We start from the raw sequence: 13689 nt of genomic DNA, 5'->3' as shown, positions 1-13689 counted from the left end.
TTATATCATCTGGGTAATTTCATAGGGAGTGGAAGTGTTTGATTCTTCTTTCATTTGGAGCAGGGAGGTTCTAGAAACTGGGCCATTACCCAATTTTTTGACCTTTTATGGTCAGTCTTGGAAGTGTCATGGTGCTGGTGAGTGTGTCATTCAGATGCTAATATAATAAGCATAAAATGAGGCTCAAATTTCACTAGAAGCCAAATCTTCTACCACCTTGGACCTACTTGGTTCTATTCATGGCTATGCAATTCTTTAAAGGTTGTGCCCCTCCCCCCTGGCCTCCTGTTTCAATCTGATATTTCACATTGTATTGTACAACTGAAATTTTCTAAGAGACTGGATCTGTGACTGAGTCCAAGCTCACTCTGTTCGATGCATAACAGACCAATTAAGCAAGAGACAAGGTGTTGAGGCAAGGAATGACTTTATTCAGAAAACTGGCAGACTGAGAAGATGCCAGACCGTCAGTGACCCCAGTCAATGTCCATTACACAATCTTGTGGGAAATAGGTGGTGATCATTCTAACTGCTTCATCACGTGGATCATCTGGGAGTGACTGCCATCACTGCCAGGATTCCAAATATTGAGATTTGTCTTCCTTGTTCTTCTTTGGAAAGTGTCTACTTTATACCTGTAGACTTAGAAATATTGACAACCTAAATTTCAAATTAAGGCATGTAGGATTTTTCTATGTATGGGAAGATGCAACCTTTTGGGCTCCCTGAAATAATTTCCTTGATCTGGGGGCCTGTGTCCCATATCCCGAATTCCCTCATTGCTCACCAACTTGTGTCGAAGGGCTGCAATCACTGATGACTGATATAGCAGCATTTCTCAGATCCTCTGCTCTTGGTCAGGAATTTGACCAATATTTGGGAGACACTTCATAATCAAATTTTCTTCCAAGGCCCTGGGAGTTTCATCCCAGGTTGGTTGAAAATGCTTGATGTGCCACTCCAGGTGTTAAAAATTTTGTATTAGATTCCCATCAATAATTAAAGATTCTCTGGATCATGGGCCTAAAATGTCCAGGAGACATTTTTCCCTTGTTGCCTCTTCCCATACCTAGAGTCATACTATTGCAATTACTTTGTATTTCCTCAAGATGTTTACCCATGTAAGTTTTTTGTTGGAGACCAGGCTATGTACTAGGTACTGTAAGAGACTTATGTCTTACATAATGCTGTAAGTCTTATGGGGACTTCCCAGGTAGCCCAGTGGCTAAGACTTTGAGCTCTCAATGCAGGGGGGCCTGGGTTCAATCCCTGGTTGGAGAAATAGATCCCAGAAGCCACAACTAAAAGATCCTGCATGCCGCAACTAAGACCCACAGCAGCCAAATGAGTAAGTATTTTAAAAAATAGACAGTCTTAGAAATTAGCTAAGATATAAGTAATATAGCTAGTAACACTGAAAAAGACATACTGCAACAAGGAGACACAAAGCATGATTTGAAAATAAACATTAAATGAAAACAATGATCAGTATAACTAGTTGTAATCCAGTTGCAATAACTGAGCAGCCAAAGGGGCCATAAATGATTTAATGAGCTATCTACAGTTACACTGTTCCAGCTGTGCACATCCAGACATGCATAGCTTAATCTTTGAGACAAGCATATGTTACTGGCACAATCAACCAGGTAGACATAAAAAAAGTACATCTTTCAATTCTTCTTAAAAAGGTTTAATTTACTACATTTCTAAATCATAATTAGGTTACGGGGAAGATTTCCCTTACCCCTGGGTAACAGATATAAGCCAGTAATTTTTTTAGATAGAAACCATAAAAATTATAACATTATTTCCCAGTTCACTTAGCCCTATATAATTAATCCTTTTTGTTTAACAGCTTTATGAAGCCATCAGGTTTCCCATTAGAATTCTTTGATTTCTTACCCAGTTTAGCAGTATGGTATGAAAATCAGAAACTTGTATTTATCCAAAAGTCCTTTTTATAAGTCTTCCTGAAGAGGCATTTTTGAAAAGGCATCAGAGTGAAAACCATAGTTATCTATAATGACAAAAGACTTAAGAAGGCACATTTAAATCTGATTACAAAGAAAACTGACAAGGTAACTTTCTAACTGCTGTGACATACAATACTTTCAGATAATAACTAGAATTATGACTGATATTTTACTAGGACATAATCCATTTTTACCATACAATATAACCTAAGAAGATTTATTACTCATTTGATAATACTTCCCATGTAATTTAACATACCAAATGAACCTATTAGTTTAGTATCTCTGTCTAAGTTTTTTAAAGGGCCCTTTGAAGTATCCCAAGTTAGCCAGAGGTCAAAGAAACTTCATTATAATTTGATTTCAAAAATTCAAAAGGGTTTTAAAACACAATAGGATCACAGGTCACCATAAAACAAAAGTTATTCACTTAGCCAAAGTAAGAATAAGATTTCAAAGGCAGGGCTTCCCTGCTGGTCCAGTGGTTAAGAATCTGCCTTGAAATACAACCCTGATCCAGGATGATCCCACATGTCACAGTGGAACTAAGCCCACGCACCACAACTACTAAGTCACAACTACTCAAGCCTGCATACCTAGAACCCGTGCTCCGCAACAACACAAGTCACACCAGTGAGAAGCCTACACACCGCAACAAAAAGTAGCCCCTGCTTGCCACAACGAGAAGCTTGAGTGCCGCAACAAAGACCCAGCACAGCCAAAAATAAATAAATCTTAAAAAAAAAAAATGTTTCAAAGGCAAATACACAAAATTAAAAGGTAAAGAAATTTAAAATCTGTTACCAAAGGCAGTTCAACATACTAAGAATCTTCTCAATCCATGGCTGATTCATGTCAATGTATGGCAAAAACCATTACAATATTGTAAAGTAATTAGCCTCCAACTAATAAAAATAAATGAAAAAATAAATAAAAGAGAAAAGCCAAATTAAGGTTTTGCACTGCCTTCCTTTTAAAAATTCGTTTTACTCACTTAAACCTATTTAAACGTACTCAATTCTGGCTGATCATGTACAGAACTCTTTTTTTTTTTTTTTAACAAAACTCTTTATTTGGGTGTATTTTCCACAAATTTTTCATCACCAATTTTAGCACAATTTTAAGTTTCAAGTTGTTCAATATCTGGAGAGACTCCAAAATGTAATTTTTTTTCAAAACATAATTATTACTAAACTTCACCCAAAGTTCTTATCTCATTTGCATTTTACAACTTTCATTTTAAAACAAAGGCAGAGATAAGGATTCAGGAGAAGACCAGTTAGGACATTTGCATCTCAAACATACAGGCAAGTCCTTCCTAGGATGGCTGTTTCCTCTTTAATACTTAACAAGCCTCTTTAGAAAAATAGGGGAAGTTTTGGTAGTGGTAAAAGGTCTGGTGGGCTTTGGATTATTATTTTATTTATTTATTTATTTATTTATTTATTTATTTATTGGAGCCATACTTCTGGTCTTGTAAAGTCCCCAGTACTTGGGGGCTTCCCTGGTGGCGCAGCCACTCACCAAAGCTAGAGAAAGCCCACGCACAGGCAACTAAGATTCAGCACCATGAAAAATAATACAGTTGGAAGTTTTGGAAATTTCTTGTCTTTTCTTAGGCCTTTTGTTAAAGTGGTCCTCAGCTGGTATGTATGTTGCCTGGAACCCGTGTCTTTAGGTAAAGGCGTATATGAGGCTGGAATTGCCTTGTTCCAGGGGAGTAAAAGGAAACCCTAGTGCCAAAATGGTAAAGAATCCACCTATGAATGCAGGAGACTCAAGTTTGATCCCTGAGTTGAGAAAATCCCTGGAGAAGAAAATGACAACCCACTTCAACATTCTTGCCTGAGAAATCCCATAGACAGAGGACCCTGGCGGGCTACAGTCCATGGGGTCAGAGTCAGACACGACTTAGTGACTGAGCATATATTAGCTGTGGGTTTGTCATATATGGCTATCATCACATTGATATTTCCAGTGCACACTTTTGGGGGGTTTTATCATAGATGAATGTTGGAAATGTTTTTTAATAATTTTTAGTTATTTCGGCTGTGCTGGGTCTTTGTTGCTACACTCGGCTTTCTTTAGTTGCTGAAGTGGGGGCTACTCTAGTTGCCTTGCATGGACTTCTCATTGCGGTGGGTTTTCTTGTTAAGGGGTCTAAAGCGCAGGCTCAGTAGTTTTGGCACATGGGCTTATTAGTTGTTCTGTGGGATGTGGGATCTTCCCGGATCAAGGATGAAACCAGTGTGCCCTATATCGCAAGGTGGACTCTTAACCACTGGACCAGCAGGGAACCCAGATGCTGAAATTTTTCTAAATCTTTTCCTACATCAATTGATATGTTGTGGGTTTTATTCTTCAATTTGTTAATCAGAGGATTTCTAACCCATGTCCTCTCCTTATCAGTTAGAGGAATTGGCAATTTATTTACACACCCCAGCAAGAGACTCTGCATCACGAAAGAATGATCCATTATAGGTCACATAGAAAAAAATGTATGGATCTCCTACAATAAATCAACTGCTTCAAATATTCATCCAATGAGAGCCTGTCATCACCCTCAACTCTTAAGTTTAAAGATCTTGAGTATGAAGTCTCCAGAGGGGAGTTGTTTGGGGAAGCACACTGACTGAAACCGCCCACCCTGGCCAGGCACCATAGTAACCATTTCCACCAGATGTTTTATGACAGGAGGTCCTGGTAAGGAACTCAGATCTAATAAGCCACCACCAGCAGAAAGAGATCCCCAAGGATCAAAAAGAGACACCACATGTCTGAACACCTCCCAGAACCCTCACTGGCATCCCTCTTTGCTGAAGGAGGTGAGCACCACCAGGAAGAACACTTGAGTTAGAATGGTTGGCTAAAGACAACCCGGCAACTAATCCCATCACTATGGCTTTTAAATCCCATTACTTGGCTTTTAAAAGCCAGGACTGCGAACCACGTGGCAGAGCAGTTCTGGGTTCCCTTATCGGTACTACTCCCCGCCCCTGGCGCCCTTTCCCAATAAAATCTCTTGCTTTGTCAACACATGTGTCTCCTCACACAATTCATGTCCCTGTGTCAGACAAGAGCCCAGTTTCGGGCCCTGGAAGGGGTCCCCCTTCCTGCAACAGACGGACGGAAGACATGGGTGACCAGGACCTTCCTGGAGCATGCGTTAGAGCTGTGGCACGCGGGTCTCCCCGGCGCGGCGGGGCTGGATTGTGGGAGTCGGGCGTCCCAGGCGTCAGCGGACCGCAGTCGGGTGTGTGGCGGGACCCTGCTCTTGTTTTCCTGATGGCCCGTCCGTGTCTCGGCCTTTCTGGTCCCTGTCCCTCGGCCCTCGCTCTGCGTGGTTGCCGCCCCTCCCCGTCGCTGCTGGCCTCCCCTCCGCCCCCCGACCCCGCACCCACTACCCTGTCCCGGACCAGTGACCGCCCGCGCCCGCTTCCCCTGTCTGGGACCGAACCTGCCTCATCTTATGTGGGTGGCGTCCCGGGCGGAGTAGTGCCTGAGGGCCGTGGGGCGCGGTACTGGGCGGGACAGCGTTCTCCAGGGCCGGCTGTGGCTCTGGGTGTTAGCGGTGGTGGGCGCGAGCCCAGGGAGGGTGGCCCCACGGGAGCCTGGGAGGCCATTCCGCGTCCTGGGTGCCTCGGGACCGCCCCTGTGCTGGGGGCCTCTGGCGGTGAGATCCCGCGGCGTGCCCCGCGGCCGACTTGCTTTCGGGTCTTTTCGAACGGCCCTGGCGACCCTCGCGGTGAAGCACGGCCACCCACCTCCACGATGGGTTCTTTGCTGCCGCAGCGTCTTCGTAATGTAGGCCTAACGTGGCCGCACCCCGTCGGTGCCCCTCTCCGTCCGTCCGTCCGTCAGCCTCGTGCGTCCTGTCTATTGATCCCCGGGGGCCGCGCCCAGGTGCGTCTCGCTCCGCGGGCCCGCCGCGGGCCCGCTCCGTTGCCGGTCGCCGCCGTCTGTCCGCCGACGTCCTTCCGTGCCGGATGAGGAGGAGCGCCGCTGCCCACGCCGCGCCCCGCCCGCGTGTGCTCGCCAGACAGCGGGTCTGGTCCCCGGCCTGCGGCCGTGCCTGCGCCCCCCGGCCCTTGGGCGGGAAGATGCGAGGAAGCTGCGGCCGTTCCGGAGGCCCCGGGTCACTTTCCCAGGCCTCGCTCACGGCCCCACCTGGTAGGCCGATCTGCCACGGGGGTCACCTTATCGTTCTTCCACGCCGCCGAGGCGCTCTGCGTTCCTGTGGACCGAGCATGGGCGGGAGACCGTTTTCGCCGGGGGCGGGGCGGCCGGAGCCCAAGGGTGATCGCCGTCCCGCTTCCTCACCTCGTTGGGTTTCCGCTGCCGCTCGTTGCCCCTGCGCCCCGCGCCCGGCTCCCTGTGCTCGCTTCCTGGGGCTTCCGTGGTAGCTGGAGCTTCCCTCGTGCCTAAGCTGGTAAAGAATCCGCCTGCCATGCAGGAGACCCCGGTTCGAGTGCTGGGTTGGGAATATCCTCTGGAGAAGGGATAGGTTAAACACTCCAGTATTCTGGCCTGGAGAATTCCATGGACTCGCAGATTCAGACATGACTGAGCGACTTTTACTCTTGCATGGAAAATCCCATGGACGGAGGAGCCTGGTGGGCTGCAATCCATGGGGTCGCTAAGAGTCGGACAAGACTGAGCGACTTCACTTTCACTTTTCACTTTCATGCATTGGGGAAGAAAATGGCAACCCACTCCAGTGTTCTTGCCTGGAGAATCCCAGGGACGGGGGAGCCTGGTGGGCTGCCGTCTATGGGGTTGCACAGAGTCGGACACGACTGAAGTGACTTAGCAGCAGCAGCAGGGCGACTTTTACTTTCACGTGTACCAATGCAGGAGAGGCAAGAGATGTGGGTGAGTTGGATCCCTGGATCAGGAAGATCCCCTGGAGTAGAAAACGACAACCCACTTCGGTATTCTTGCCTAGAAAATTCCACGGACAGAGGTGCCTGGTGGGCCAAAGCCCACAGGGTCTCAAAGAGTTGGACATCACAGAGCCTCTGAGCAAAACTAATAACAAAAGCAATGAAAAAGAAAAGCAGCAGACCTAGCATAGAGTCTGAATAGGCTCTTCCTTGAGACAGGATGTCGCTTACAGGTGGTGCAGAGCCCTATACCAAGGTCACAGGATAAAAATCTCTGAAACTGACCAAGCCCCATAGCAACTGTTGCCATGAGCCTCTGGATATAAACCAGCCAGTTCCCTGACCCCATATAATGTAAAATACTCCTCCTTAGTAGTATTTTAGGTTATACTATAACCTATATACCTAACCAATCACCTAATGCCCCCATTCCAGTAGGAATTTTCTCTGTCTTGGGGCTATAAAAATTGGCCAAAAGCCTTCAGCTCTCCCTTGAGTCGGCCAGCTCTTCTAACAGCGTCTCCCACTCTAACAAACTTTATTCTTCTGTCATTCTGCCTCATGTTTGGAAATTCTTTTCCAACCCATGCACAGACCAGGACACGTGGATCAACTTGTTTGCAGGACAGAGGTAGGGTCGGGATGTGCAGAGAAAACTTGTAATTACCAAGGCATAAGGGAGGAGGGATAAATTGGGACACTGGGATGGAAGTGTACATGCTACTATCTATAGAATAGATGACTGATGGGGTCCTGCTTTGTAGCCCAGGGAACTCTACTCTATACTCCAGTAGTGGCCTATATGGGAGAAAAATCTAAGAAGAGCTGATATATGTATATGCATGACTGATTCACCATGCTGGACAACTGAAGCTAGCACAGCATTGTGGATCAGCTATATTCCAATAAAAATTATAAATTAATAAAATTTCTTCCAGTGTTCAATGTACACCTGAGCACTTAATGTACCTTCCTCACATCCTGTGGCTTGATTGAAACTTGTCCTCGCAAGCCTTAAGCTGACTGATTCACTTCCTACCAGAGCCACGAGCTCTGGGATTCTTTAGCTTAAGTATCCATTGAGTGGCAACAGGGGAGAGATGGGTGGAAGGCTAGCGCTGTCGAAGACCAAAGATGAAAATGGAGCCAGTCGCTTTATTACAGATGGTGAGTTCACCCATTAGTTGCGCGTTTCTTAACAAGAAGCACAGTTCCATGCCTGGCCACACAGTTTTACACCAAGCCTTTGCCCCTAGAGGACCCAAGAGGCTCAAGTTCCAAGCAGGACTGACCTGGATCACCCTCCTATCTATACTTGTGCCATCTTGAAACAGAATTGAAGGAGTCCTCGGGCCTGGAAAAAGGAGATAATGATCTCAAAGGCCCGTGCGGAACCACCTGACTTCGGGGAAAACAAAACTGAGCATAAAAGTCCCACCCCCATACTCCGGGCAGATTGCATCAGCCGGAGACTTTCAACCCCCTGCCGGGACCCCACCTTTGTTCAACCGCAAACTGCCCTCTCAGCTAAAGATTACCCAGAACGCCCCGCCTGACTAAATCTTCCCGTATCGCTTCCGCAGACCTCCTCTTAAATATGAAACCTCCCTGATCCCTCAGGCGGTCAGCCTGGTCGTTAGACCGACAGTCGCCTCTCCTTGCCTGAATAAAGGTAACCTGTCTCTGTTGAGGTCTTCTTCCTTTCTTCATTGCCTCGTCTCGAGCTAAACCTTACAAGAAGCAGGAATGCCAGTGCAGGAGGACCTGGAGAAGACAGCAGAGGCAGTCCCAGACCAGGAAAAACTTCTCTTAGCTTGGGGGCACAAGTCCCACCTCACCTTCCGCAGGTTGTCGGTCAGTCCCGCGGGGCGGGGCATTAGGCTCCGTCCAACCAGGAGGCAACCCCGGCAGGTGGGCGGGGCGATGCCGCGATTTTACCTAGACTTCACTTTCTTGAACCGCGGAGAAGGTTGCGCTTGTTTCCTGTGTGGTTCACTTGCCTGGTAACTTTAAAAGTCTTTGTTTGGCTCCCTGATATGCACTGGTCTTTGGCGTCCTTTAGGCGGGACTCGGACAAACCAAGGAACCTGGACATGGTGAGTGTGCTGATCCGTCTGCGGCCACGGCAGAGGGACTTTTTGGGACCGGCTGAACCGACCATGTTTGGACCCCGTCTCCTCCTGATCACCGCCAGAGTCTGGCTGGGCGAGGCTCTGTGGGGCTGATCGGACCTCGGTCCCTTAGATTCGCAAGGTTAGCGGGGCTGTTGCCCTGGGCGTCCTGAAAGGGAGCTCTTGTCTAACACTGGGAAATGAATTGTGCCCAGGCAGAGAGCATTATGGTAAGGGAACCCAGGAGAACTGCTCTGCCACGTGGCCCGGATTTTATGATTACTTTCCGGGTTGTCTTTGGCCAGTCACTCTGACTCAGGGTCCTTCCTGGTGGCGTACACATTGGTCAGTCAAGATGGATGTCAGTGAGAAGGATTCTGGGTGGTGGTAGGACAGGTGGAATCTCCGTTTCCAAATGTTTGGGACTTGGAATCTCAAATCAAAGACCTTTTCCACCCTAGATGGGCTTTCTGTAGGGCTGGCAATAAATTCTTAAATTTCTAGAGCACTCTTCTCTTTGCCAAAGTCAGTTTCACCTCTCCAATTGAAATTGTCAACCATTCATACAGCCTCTTTGTACAGGGAAGGGAGGAGGGTAACACTGACTGACTGTTGGTTAAGTGCTTAAGACTCCACTGACTTCCACTGCAAGGGGCATAGGTTGGATCCCTGGTCTGGGAACTAATATCCCCCATGCTGTGTGAAAGTGAAAGTCGATCACTCATGTCCGACTCTTTGTGACCCCAGGGACTATACAGTCCATGTAATTCTCCAGGCAAGAATACTGGAATGTGTAGCCTTTCCCTTCTCCATGGGATCTTTCCAACCCAGGCATCGAACCCAGGCCTCCTGCATTGCAGGCAATTTCTTTACCAGCTGAGCCACAAAGGAAACCTATTGCCATGCTTCAAGGTGCAGCCAAAACCTTTTTTTTTTTTAAATGAGGGAGCTGGACTTTCTTGATTCCTTGGCTAGAACAAGTGTATTTGTTTATAGACAGTATTTTGTCATTGTTAGTAATGGACTCTGTGATTGCTCCCCTTGGTGCCATATGTATTTACTGATTTTCACAATCTATTGTAAATAATAGAATGCAGACAATCTCCACACTCAGTTTTTGACACCCATTTTTCTCTTATACACACATGAGAACTTCCAAAAAAAGAAAAAAACAGGAAAAAACATAACCAAAGAAACACACACCTTTTTCTTTTCTGAATATAGATTCAAAAAATCTCAACAAATACTAGCAACAACAAACCAGTATTATGAAAAAAGTATTATAAAACATGACCAAGTTTGGCTATTTCTTAGGATGAAAAATTGGGCTAGCATCTCAAACTCTAAAGAGTTAAAATGAAATGAATGAGATCTACAGGTTAGAAATCAAAGTAGCAAGGCCTTCTGAACAGATTCTTTAGGAGGTCTGAGTCCCTCCTAAAGACTCTGAAGACAAACACAAATCACAGAGGATACCTCAAGAACTACTGGGAATCCACAAGTGTTAGCAAAACCCACCCACACAGGATGGCAACTAGAAACTGGCCAGTGGACCTTTCCACGTGCCTTCCTGGCCTCCTGGCTGTGTAGATTTCAGTACCCCACCCCTTCGTGCCTGAGTGACAAGCTGCAGGAGGATGGCTGCTCAATGGAGCCATTTCTGCGGCTGCCCTGGGATGTATCCCTGCCAGGCACTTCTGGTTCTTGAACAGTTTTTCCAGGCCTGGATTGCTTCTGCTGTCCCCCACAACTCCTCCTACCCTGAGCTATCTGAGATGCTCTTCCCAGATTATAATCCTCAAATTTGTCTCAAATAAATTTTCCCAATTATTTCTTAGATGAGTGATTAATTTTTGAAACCACCTGTGTACCAACAAAATATTGTGATGTCAACAATTTAAATATATGTAAGGTAACTGTATTCCTATTTCCCATAATACAATAAAAACAAGAAATGATACTGTCAATTGGAATATACCTGGAGAGTATTCTGGTCCACCCCTACCCCATCACCAGTAGAAGGCACCCATTATTTAATCATTACTAAGCTTTTAATATACTCATAGATACATACAATAATCATCACAGTTAAGTTATGCCTGGGAAATCCCATGGAGAGAGGAGCTGGTGGGCTACAGGCCATAGGGTCACAAAAGTTTCATATATGACTTAATGACCAAACTACAACATATATAAATATGTGACTGACTCACCTGCTATTCTACTGAGGTTTGCACACCCGTAGATCAGCTACACTGGAATAAAATTAACAAATTAATAACTTAGTCAAAATTTCTTCCGGTGTAAAACGTACACCCGAGAAGTTAATGAAGACGCCTCACAGGCTGTGGTTTGACTGAGGTTCGTGCTGGCACCCAGGTAAGGCTGAGTGATTCAGACCTCCTACCAGAGCCAAGGGATTCTTGAACTTCAGGACCGAATGAGTGGGGCTGGGGCAGGGATGGGTGGAAAGCTCAGTCCTCTGTAGGACCAAAGATGAAAATGGAGGCGACGCCTTTATTAGAGACGGTGAGTTCACATTTCAGTGTCTGCCTTTCTTAAGGAGCACAGTTCCATGCCTGGCCGCACAATTTTACGCCAAGCTCTTGACCCCGGGAGGATCTGAGACCCTTTTGTTCCCGGGAGGACTGGCCAGGGCCACCATCTTATCTGTACTTGCTTCATCTTGAAACGGAATCGGGAATCATAGACCCCCAAGACTATTCTTAATCCAAGCACAAGTAACAGGCCGGGGCGGGGAGGAGGGGGGGGTGGCCGTCCAATCCCACCTGCCACAGGTTGTCACTCAGGAGGAAGGGGCGGGACATCGGAATCTGTCCAACCAGGAGGCCAATGCGGCAGGTGGGCGGGGCAATTCTGCGCCAATGCCTGGGCTTCCTTTCTCCCACTGCGGAGAAGGACCGGTGTCTTTCCGGTCTCACCCGTCTAGTCTCAGTAGCATTCAGAAGCCCTGCGATCTGTGCAGGTCTTTGGAGCTCTTAGGAGGGACTCAGAGCAACTTGCGAGCAACTTGAAATGGTGAGTCCGCTGACTGGGTTACCGACACCGAGGTGGGACTGGTCGCTACCGGCCGAAGCCGGCCACGGTTTGATCCGGCACCTCTGGGTCACCGCCGGAGTCTGCCAGATACGCGGGGTCTGGGGCGCCACTCGGACCTCAGTCCCCTCCAGCTCGCAGCGGGGTTGGATGGCCCAGCAGCCTGGACCCGGGCGTCTGGCCCGGTCACCGCGCGCCAGAACTTCGGCGCGCGCAGCCCTTCTTCCCAAGATGGTGCTTGACCACGTGCATGGTCTTCAGGGGACAATCGCGACTCATTCTCCAGGGTCAGGTCGTAGGATTAGATGTCTGAGGGCTCCCAGGCCTTAGTTTCTCGATCGTGTCCGATGCTTTGGGACCCTATGGACTACTGTAGTTCGCCTGGCTCCTCTGTCCGTGGAATTTTCCAGGCAAGAATACTGAAGGGGGTTGCCATTTACTTCTCCAGGGGATTTTTTAGCGCCAATGATGGAACCTGCGTCTTCTGCGTTGGCCGGCTGTATTTTTGCCAGTGAGCCATCAGGGAAGCCCTTTTTATTATTGGCAGTAATCATTAAACTTCCAGGTCGTTCCCCTCATTCCCAAGATTCCGATTGAAATGATCAACTATTCCTCTCTGCGATGCATTTCAAACAAACGGAATATTTTAATTTTTTATCCTATTTGCTCAGAGCCTTGGATGGCATTTTTCTGGGGTGCGGGGGAGACATCCGTAGGTATTTTACCTTAGCGGAAAGCCGAGAGTAACCGCCTGGAAGTTGGTTGTCTGATAGCCATTCTTCGCCCGATTTTTTACTGGGAACAGATATTCCATAGGAAATACTTTCATGAAGGTTTTCATTTTTGTTTTGGAAACTTATTGATGAACTACCCTGTGAGTCCCCTTCAGAAGATCTACTCATTTCTTTTTTCTATACTGTAAGATATAGTTTAATTAATGGAGCTTAACGAACAGTATATAATATTTCCGAAGACTTAAGATGGGAATGTCAGTTGGGAAATAGTCCATTCTTACATTCCATTTGTTTCACTTTCTTTCATTCCCTGAGTGAGTATGGTGAAATCATAGGGGCGAGGGGCGCTCTACTTTTGGTCGATTTCCAATGGCATTCCAGGATTTGCAGTTGCAGCAAAAAGTATTCGAGTAGGATCACTTGTGTTGAAAATAATGATTGACATATATTTTTATGAAAGGAAGAGTTACTTGTGGTTTCCTGGGTGAAGTAGTAGACGTGGCTTATGCATGTCTTCTCTCATTTCCACATAAACACTGGATTTGAGTATTTTTGCTGAATTGGTCAAACAGGATTTGTGTATTTAACATTTTAGTGGTGGTGTAGGGCACCTGTAGTGGGGAGCAGAGCCTGGGTTCATTGTCTTCAGGCTAAGGGCCCGGCTTAGGCCCTGTGGAGGGGAAGTATTTGAAGGCCTTCATATACTTCGAATCATACTGTTTCTAGCTTTTTCAGATTGGCTCCTTTCAGATAGTAGTACAGTTTTAATACGTTTCCTTCATGTGTTTTCATAGTTTGATATTAACACTTCATTCCTTTTCATTAGTGAACAGTATTTGATTGTATGAATGTATCACTGATTATTTGACTCTTGCAGTATTTGTTGCTTACCTGTTAACTTCTGCTCCCTGGGCCCCATACAACTATTTGT

The 13689-nt window shown here is 46.7% G+C and overlaps 1 long non-coding RNA gene across 2 annotated transcripts; it reads right to left on the bottom strand.

Annotated features, from left to right (window-relative positions):
- Nucleotides 1–410: 410 nt before the first annotated feature.
- On the bottom strand, nt 411–11224 carry LOC110147439 (uncharacterized). Of its 2 annotated transcripts, none has more exons than XR_002316847.2 (3): nt 11181–11224; nt 1903–2017; nt 411–642 (listed from the first exon to the last, which is right to left on the bottom strand). It is a non-coding gene; the product is annotated as an uncharacterized lncRNA (long non-coding RNA). The 2 variants fall into 2 exon arrangements; XR_002316846.2 differs by having other exon boundaries at nt 1903–2033; nt 11181–11222.
- Between the last annotated feature and the right edge of the window lie 2465 nt (nt 11225–13689).

Source organism: Odocoileus virginianus, chromosome 3, assembly GCF_023699985.2.
Source record: "Odocoileus virginianus isolate 20LAN1187 ecotype Illinois chromosome 3, Ovbor_1.2, whole genome shotgun sequence".
Taxonomy (NCBI): domain Eukaryota; kingdom Metazoa; phylum Chordata; class Mammalia; order Artiodactyla; family Cervidae; genus Odocoileus; species Odocoileus virginianus.
This window is presented reverse-complemented; position numbering and strand designations above follow the sequence as displayed.